This window comes from Macrotis lagotis, chromosome 1 (assembly GCF_037893015.1).
Source record: "Macrotis lagotis isolate mMagLag1 chromosome 1, bilby.v1.9.chrom.fasta, whole genome shotgun sequence".
Lineage (NCBI taxonomy): Eukaryota > Metazoa > Chordata > Mammalia > Peramelemorphia > Peramelidae > Macrotis > Macrotis lagotis.
Genome location: NC_133658.1, coordinates 658,013,996 through 658,022,741, shown reverse-complemented (window position 1 = coordinate 658,022,741; position 8,746 = coordinate 658,013,996). Strand labels below are relative to the sequence as shown.

The following is an 8,746-nucleotide window of genomic DNA, read 5'->3' as shown; positions in this document are numbered from 1 at the left end:
CCGGTACCTGCTGGGATCCAGGCTGATGAAACACAGTTAATGTGACCTGGGGGCTTTGTAAGACAGTACAGTTATAGCCATCAATTGGCAGGAGAGAAAGAGCTTCCCTGGAACCATCAGCTAAGTCAGGCCCTGGCAGGTAGATAGGAGGGAAAGTTCTAAAGGCCTTTGTTGCTTCCAAAGTTTGTTGGGAAAAAATGCAAAAAGAGGTTCTGGGGTTTAGGGTCTCTGCCACCCCCTCCCCCTGCCTCAACTCAGTCTCTTGGGTTCAATGTGGAATGGGGGAATATAAGTTGATCCCTCTGACCAGGAAGCAGATGGGCAATGGACAGGGTAAGGTAGGGAATAAAGGGGAAAGAGAGAAGAAAGTTGGGGGTTGATTGGACTGGCTGGTGGTGAGATTCATGAGTTGTTTGTTGAATTTTCATTATTTGGCAAACTGGAGGAGAAGGAGGAGGAGTAGGAGAAGGAAGAGGAGGAAGAGAAATTCATTTCTGTCAGTCCCAGGGGAGATTTATGACAGTGTTCTGTCTGCTTAAGCTTTTGCAACATACTGGGCAAGTATTATGGTGTTCCAGCCAGGCGACCTTGCAGCCATCGTGGAATAAGTGATCACAAGGGAATTGCTGGACATTCTCACCCAGCATATAGTGATCTTTGCATACAGTACATTCTATCCCTGAAATTAAGTGTTCCTCTGTGACTTGTATGGTGGCAAGGGCTTATATTTTCTCTTTGTCTGCTGGTGGGGGACTGGTGTTTTCAAACTGATTAAGGAGCTGTGTAATAATCCCATCCAGGTCATTAGCACCTCACCCATAGTCCACTGGATTTGAATGCAAAACACCCCAAGGACCCATCCCAGGTTTGGTATTAATGCAGCTACAATAATTCCATTGACCAATGACTGAATAATCCTCAAATGGTTGTCTATTCTGCTCTATGAGGACTGGAGCAGAGTTAGAATTATTTTCAGTATTTCCGTAGCCATGGGGAGATCTCAGCCAAGTAGCAGTGGCAGAAGTACCTTCTGGGCTTCAGAGAAGCCTCTGACATTTCTCTTCTCCCCCATCACTCCATTAACTCCATTTTTAAAACATATGGAGCTCCCTTCTGTGTCTTGTCTATAGATAGATAGATAGATAGATTACATAGATTAAATAGATAGCTGATATTATATATATAAATATATATATATATATATATATATATATATATATATATATATATATATATGAGAAGGTTTATATAAGTTATCAGTATCATCTTCCCATGAAGGAATACAAGCAGTTCAATATTATTAAATCCATCACCATTTGCCCGTCAAACTTTCTCTTCATCTTTTCTCATTTCAACAGGAAAGTTTAGAAGTCCCCAATTACACTAAATGTCCATCTTTTCCCCTGAAAGAGAATTTTCACTTCACTTTTTTTACTTGATTCCCAGTTGTAATCCAAAATCTTTTCCCATCCAGAATATATTACAAGCCCTATAAAACCTCAATGTAAATTGTGCTAAATCCTGCATAATCTTGATTGTGGCACAATATCTTTGAATTGTTTCATCTGGCTGATTGTAATATTTTCTCATTGAATTAGGAGTTATGGAATTTGGCTTTAATATTCCTGGGAGTTTTTATTTTGTGATCTCTTTAGTGATCAGTGGATTTCTGAAATTTCTATTTTACCCACTGATTTGAGGATATCAGGGCAATTTTTCTGGAGAATTTCTTGTAAACTGTAGTCTAGATTCTTTTCCTGGTCATGATTTTCAGGTAACTCAATAATTTTAAAATCATCTCTTGAGGATCTGTTTTCCAGGTCACTTGTTTTTCCAGTAAGTTATTTCACAGTTTCTTCTAGTTTATCATTCATTTGGTTTTGTTTTATTGCTTCTTGATTTCTCACAGTCATTCCCTGCCTTCAGCTCCATTCAGCATTTTAAGGAATTATTTTCTTCAAAGAGCTTATTTCCTTTTCCAGCTGGCCAATTTTGCCTTTTATGCTTTTCTTCTCCTCATTGACCTTTTGGACTGCTTTTCCCCTTTGACTTAAACTGGTTTTTAAAATGATATTTCCATCGGTATATTTTTGTATCTCCTTCACCAAGTTGCTGACTTGGTTTTAATGATTTCTCTGCATTGCTCTCATTTCTCTTCCCAATTTTTCCTCCACCTTCATTATTTACTTTTAAAAGTCTTTTTTGTGCTCTTCCATAGCCTAAGACCAATTGCGATTTTTCTTGTAGGCTTTGGATAAAGAAGCTTTGACTTTGTCATCTTTGGAATGTGTATTTTGATCCTCCATAAGACCAAAGTAATTGCCAAAAGTCATATTCATTGTCTTCTGCTGTTTACTCATTTTCCCAGGCCATGAATTGATTTTAACTCTTTGTAAAAGTGAGACTCTGATTCTAGGGTGGAGAAAGCACTGTCCCAAATTTTCTCCACGCCCCCCTCCCCCCAGGGACCTCAATTCCTTTAAGAGAGCCTCTGATTGCTCTCCTGACTCTGAGGGACTTTGATTGCTCTCCTAATATTTGTTGTGGTCTGTGGATGGCTACAAGCACTAGTCCCCTGGAACTATGAGGTACTGGATACTGGATACGAGGAATAGAATCCTGTTCCAGGAATATTGGTGAGACCTCTGAGCATCCCCTGGCCCCTTTTACCATCCATGGGGTAAGTGCTCTGGAACCAGCTACTCAGTACTACATCACAGGTTCTTGAACTTGTCATTCTCCACGTAATTATATGTTTTTTATGTCTTAGTTCATATCCAGTTAATATATATAGCTGCCATGTACTGCAGAATAAAAGTATATTCCTTTCTATTCCCATTAATTTTCTATAGAGGCCTATCATCTAAATTTTCTAAAATTGTATTTGCTTTCTTAACTTCCTTCTTGTTCCTTTTGTGGTTAGATTTATCTAATTCTGAGAGAGGGAGGTTGGGCTCCCCCATTAATATAGTTTTCTTATCTCTGTCTCCCTGTCATTTGTTTAGTTTCTCTTCTAAGAATTTAGATGCTATACCACTTGGTGTATATATGTTTAATAATGATATTATTTCATTTATATTGTTCTTTTAAGAGGACATAGTTCCCTGACTTATCCCTTTTAATGAGATCTATTTTTGCTTTTGCTTTGACTGAGATCAGGATTGCTATCACTATCTTTTTATTTTACTTCCTCTGAATCATAATATATTTACTCCATTCTTTTACTTTTACCCTCTGTGCATCTCTCTGCTTCAAGTTTGCTTCTTGTCAATAACATATTGTAGTATCCTGACTTTTGATTCATTCTGCTATCTGCTTCTCTTTTAAGGGAGAGTTCGTCTCATTCACATTTAAACTTAAGTTTATTAATTCCATACTATCTTCCCTCATTATTACATTTCTGTTTCTTTTACCCCTTTTCCTCCTTACTAATAATTTGCTCCTTTTCCCTTTCAACTTTTCTTTTTTTAAAATTTTTACTTTATTTTTACTTTTACTTTCTCCTTCTCTTCCATCAATCCCTTCTTCATCATTCTTTCCCTTTTCTCATCCCTACTTCCTTGTATGGGGGAAATGTATGCTTTCTCTCCTCTTTATACCAAATATATTAGGAGTAAGATTTACTCAGTGTTCACACCCTTTCATTCTTTTCCTATCATTATTGTTTTATCCCTGTCCTGTACCAAGAACTCTGTCAAAATATACTCCTTTTTCCTATGATAGAAATCCCTTTATCAGTCATTGATTGATTGATTGATTAATTGATGGATAAGCAACATTGTCCCATAGCAAGTACACTCTCCTCTTATGTCCCATTTCAAATACACTTTTCAAACATCATAACTAACATCAAATTATAATCAATTTATACTACACCTTCTTTTCAAGCATCCTCTATGGATATACAATCCTCATGAGCTAAAGTATCATGTAAAGCAAAATCACTTCATGAATCATTTATACGCTCCCTGACTACATTCTCTCTCAGTGTAGCTAAAAATATCAAGTGAAGTAAAATTGTTCAAGATCTATTTTATGTCCATTCTCTCTAAATACCCTCTCCCCCTCTATCACCTTAGTATTACAACTATAGTATCAGAACCCTTGTCAAATAAAATACATAATGAAGCAAGATCAGTTCATGATCTATTTATGGCCAGTTCTTCCATATACACACTCTCCCTCTGTCCCTATTGTACTACAATGTTTGTTAGCTAAAATATCTAGCAAATTAAGATCACTTCATGATTTAATGTTGTACAAATCATCTAAATTCTCTCTGTCCCTCTCTCCCTATAGAATTGCAACTCATAATCAATATTGCTTTAAGATTCATGGATAACCATATTCTCTAAGTACAATTCCTCCAACTCTATTCAATGCTCATTAGCTAAAATATTTTCTAAAGTCTCAGAAGTTTTGCAGACATCCTATACCTATATCTTCTCTTTAAGTATGGTTCTTTTAACTCTCCTAAGAGAAATACAGTTTTTAAGAGTTACATGTATTATTATCCCTTGTAGGGATATATAAAGTTTAATGTTCTTGACTAACATTTTTATGAATTTTTTGAGTCTTGTATTTGAAGATCAAAATTTCTGTTCACTTTTGGTCTTTTCATTACTAAATTTTGGAAGCTCTCTATTTGATTGAAAAGCTATCTTTCCCCCTGAAGCAATATGTTGAATTTTGTAGGATAGCTGATTCTTGGTCCAAGGTACTTTGCCATGCAGATTTTTATATTCAATATCCTTCAATCCTTTAATGTTAAGTAACTCTGTTTGTGGTTTCTTGTCATTCAAATTGATTTGTTTTGGTTGCTTGCCTTGCTCTTCTTTAGCTGAGAATTCTGTAATTTGAATGTAATAATTCTTGGAATTTTTATTATGTAGTATCTTTTTGGTGATTAACTGCAGGTTGTTTCAAGGACTATTATTTCTTCTTGTTCTAGAACATTAGAGCAATTTTCTATAACTTTCTCAAAGATGTTGAACCAAGCTTTAGTTAGATCATTAATTCATAAATTATCTCTCCTGGATAAATTTTCCAGTTGGTTTATGTTTCCTAGAATGTTCTTTCATTTTCTTCTATTTTTTCAGCTTTTGGGTTTTGTTTGAAGGAATCTTAGCATTTCATAGAGTCATTAATTTCTAATTTTTAGGATTTTATTTTCATAAGTTAGCTGATGTGTTTCATTTAATTCCATTTAATTTTAGTTTAATATGCATTGCATTCTTTTTCCAGTGGCTTAGTTTTACTGTTTTTTTAGTTTTTTTTTCATGAAAATGGGGTTAAGTGGCTTGCCCAAGGCCACACAGCTATGTAATTATTAAGTGTCTGAGACCAGATTTGAACCCAGGTTCTCCTGACTCCAAGGCCTGTGCTTTATCCGCTATGCCACCTAGCTGCCCCTAAATTTACTTTTTAATGAATTACATTATTTTTACAGTTGGTCATTTTTTACTTTTTACCAAGTTGATTTCTTCAGTCCATTTTTCACTATTCTCCTGCACTTTCCCCCCATTTTTCTTCTTCCTCTTTTTCTTTGATTTTTAAATCCTTTTTGAGCTCTTCCATGTGGTTTGAATTTGAAGTCAATTTATAAAATCCTTTAAGACTTCATATGTATGCAATTTCTTCCTTACCAATGGAGAGGCTTGTTCCCTCATTTCTGGCAAGATTTTCCCTATGCAATGGTTTATTCTCAATCCAGTCCTTTCATGTGCCCCAGTGTTCCCAGGACTTGAAATGTGTCTGGAGTTGGAACCCTCTGTATTGGTCTGCTATCTAGCTGACTTGCTAAACCCAGACCTGAGCTGTACTGTGATTAAAAGCATTCACTATGTTCCTGCTCTCCTGTCTATGCTGTACCTTACTTATTGTTTACCCCCAAGGAGAGAGACCCTTCCTGAAGATCCTCCACATTATCTTGAGTTAAGAATTTCTTTCACACTTGTTTGGGTGGGATCTTTAACTTTTAGGTTTGTGTAGACACTTCATTTAAGATTGTGTCAGAAAAAAACTCCAGGAGCATGCTAGCTTTATGATATCATCTTAACTCTGCCCAAAAAGTCAAAACCATTACTTAAGAACTATTTCTCTTTCAGAAGTAGTATAATTAGACACGTTATGGACATAAGTTGCTTTTGATGGAATGATGTAAAAATTAAAGTTTTTTAAAAAGAATTTATACTGGAATGGGAGGAAAGGGGAAGAAAAATGGGGAAAATTACATGTCATGAAGTGGCTCAAAGGACCTATTACAGTAGAGGAGAAAGAAGGGAGGGGATTAGAATTAGTTGAATTTTACTTTCATCAGATTTATCTTAAAGAAGGTATAACATATACACTGAGTTTAGATATTTATTTTATTGTTCAACCAATTGGAGGGGAAATGGGGGAAGGGAAGGAGGAACTGATAGAATGGAGGGAAGAAAGGAGGGGAAAAGGAAAAGGGGAAGGGGAAGAAAGGGAAGCAGGTGGATAGAATAGGAGAACAATGAAGAAAGTAATATTCAAAGAAAAACACTGCTGTGGAGAGATAGGGTGAAAGGAATAAGAAAATTAGAAATGGAGGTGAGATAGAATGGAGGAAAATGAAGAGCTAATAATTATAAATGTAAATATGAATGAGATGAACCCTGTTCTAAAATAGAAATGGACAGCAGAGTGGATTAAAAACCAGAATACTGCAATATGTTGTTTTCAAGAAACACATTTGAAGCAGAGAGATACACAGAGTAAAGGTAAAAGTAAAAGTAAAGTAAAAAAAGGTAAAAGGATGAAGTATAATAATATGTTTCAGTCAAAGAGAAAAAAAGGAGTCGTTGGTTAGCAATCTTTTTCTCACACAAAACAAAAGCAAAAGTAGATCTCTTTAAAAGGAATAAGGAAAGAAACTGAATCTTCCTAAGAAACCATATACAATGAACAATTTCAATAATAAACCTATATACACCAAGAGCTATAGCATCCAAAAATCTTAGAGGAAAATGAAGGAAGAAATGGACAGTAAAACTACAGTGATGGCAGAACCCAACCTCCCTCTCTCAGAATTAGGCAAAGCTAACAACAAGAAGGATGGTAAGGAGGTGAATAGAATTTGGAAAAGTTATATATGACAGATCTCTGGGGAAAATTTTATAGCTCTAAATGCTTATCAGAATAAATTAGAGAAAGAAGAGAATGATGATTTGTACATTCAAATACAAATGTTAAAAAATGAAGAAATTAAAAATTAAATATGAAATTAAAAATACTGAAAACAGGATAGATAACTAGATCAACAAAATCATCAATTTAACAAATAAATAAAACTAAGTGTTAGTTTTATGAAAAAAACAAACATTTTGTTAATTTGACTGAAAAAGGAAGGAGAAAGTCAAATTATCAGTATCAGAAATGAAGAGTTAATAGTATAATTCACCATATCAATAAAAAAACAAACAGAAATCATATGATTATTGCAATAGATGTTAGAAATTTTTTTTAACTAATTACAGTATTTATTCCTTTTAAAACTATAGGCTAGGTGGCACAGTGGATAGACCATTGAATCTGGAGTTAGGAGGACCTGAGTTCAAATCTGTTCTCAAACAATTTATAATTGCTAGATTATTATCTGTGTGACCTTGGGCAAGTCATTTAATCCAAATACCTTGCAAAAACCAAAAATCAAAAAAAAATCAAATAAACCAAAAAAAAAACCCTAGAAAGCATAAGAATAAATTAATTTTTCCTAAAACTAAAACTATGAGTAAACATTATATGTAATGGGGATAAGCTAGAATTATTACTAGATAAAATCAGGATTGAAACAACTATTATCACCACTAGTACTTAATATGGTAAGTAAGAGAAGAAAAATAATTTGAAAGAATTAAAATAGGCAGTGAGGAAACAAAGCTTTCTTAATATTAAACAAAAACTGAATCCCTACTATAAATCATACTTGATCATAATGTATTATCCTTGTCATAACTTTCTATTATTGTTTTGCTAATATTCTAATTAATTAATTAATTAATTAATATTTAATTAATTTTAATTAATTAATTTGTTTAATTAATATTTTATTTAAAATTTTAGCATCAATATTTTTATGGAAATTGTCTACTGTTTTTTCCACTGTTTTAACTCTTCCTGGTTTAAAAATCAGCAACAGATTGTGACATAGAAGAGAAGTGGCAACACTCCTTCAACTATTTTTTCAGATAGTTTATATACAATTAGAATTGACTTTTTTCTTCATATGTTTTGGATAATTCAGATGTAAATCACTCTTGCTCTGCACATTTTTCTTTGCTGAAAATATGATGGTATAATATCATCCTAGAATCTTATAAAAGCCTAGAGAATGCTAGAAAATCAACTAAAAACCTACTAGAAACAAATTGTAACTTTAACAGCGTTGCAGGCCATGAACTAAAGCTACAGAAATCATAACATTTTTATATATTACCAAGAAAGTCCAAAAGCAAAGATTAGACAAGTCCCATTGAAAGTAATTATAGACAACATAAAATACTTGGGATTCTACCTACCAAGACAAACTGAGAAACTATATGAAAATAATTACAAAGCACTTTTCACTCACATAAAGTGAGATCTTAACATTTGGGGAAATGTCAATTGCACATGATTAGGCTGTACTAATATTAAAAAAATGAAAATTCTATCTAAATTAAATTACTTATTTGATACCAAGCCAATAAAACTACTGACTAATTATTTTATAGAAATAGAA

At 33.8% G+C, this 8,746-nt stretch overlaps 1 pseudogene; it reads right to left on the bottom strand.

Annotated features, from left to right (window-relative positions):
• Positions 1–402: 402 nt before the first annotated feature.
• Positions 403–1,072, bottom strand: LOC141506049 (E3 ubiquitin-protein ligase RNF126-like; annotated as a pseudogene).
• Between the last annotated feature and the right edge of the window lie 7,674 nt (positions 1,073–8,746).